Source organism: Pan troglodytes, chromosome 19 (genome assembly GCF_028858775.2).
Source record: "Pan troglodytes isolate AG18354 chromosome 19, NHGRI_mPanTro3-v2.0_pri, whole genome shotgun sequence".
In the NCBI taxonomy this organism is placed as follows: Eukaryota; Metazoa; Chordata; class Mammalia; order Primates; family Hominidae; genus Pan; species Pan troglodytes.
In genome coordinates this window covers 15,152,605-15,153,277 of record NC_072417.2, presented here as the reverse complement: position 1 = coordinate 15,153,277, position 673 = coordinate 15,152,605, and positions in this window count along the sequence as shown.

The following is a 673-nucleotide window of genomic DNA, read 5'->3' as shown; positions in this document are numbered from 1 at the left end:
AAGACATACTGGCAATGTTTGGTCTGATTTTTCTTTTAAGACGGAGTCTCGCTTTGTTGCCCAGGCTGTAGTGCAGTGGCGCAATCTTGGCTCACTGATACCTCTGCTTCCCGGGTTCTCCTGCCTCAGCCTCCCATGTAGCTGGGATTACAGGTGCCTGCCACCACACCCAGCTAATTTTTTGTATTTTTGGTAGAGATGGGATTTCATGTTGGCCAGGCTGGTTTTGAACTCTCAACCTCAGGTGATCCGCCTGCCTCGGCCTCCCAAAGTGCTGGGATTCCAGGTGTGAGCCACCGTGCCTGGCCTATATCAGTTCTCATCCCATGAAATAGTTCCCCTTAATCACAGACTAAAAAACTATATATTTTTTCACTTCTATTGAAGTCTTAGATGGATTTCCTGATAGAGAATGTAAAATTTACACTCAATGATCATCACAGAAATAAAATCATTACAATCTTTTAAAATCCTTTTATTCACCTTGAAAGCAATTTTGGATTTCAGACTTTAAAAATAATATTTCCTGGCTGGGGGCAGAGGCTCACGCCTGTAATCCCAGCACTTTGGGAGACCAAGGCGGGCGGATCACCTGAGGCCGGGAGTTCAAGACCAGCCTGACCAACGTGGAGAAACCCCATCTCTACTAAAAATACAAAATTAGGCGGGCATG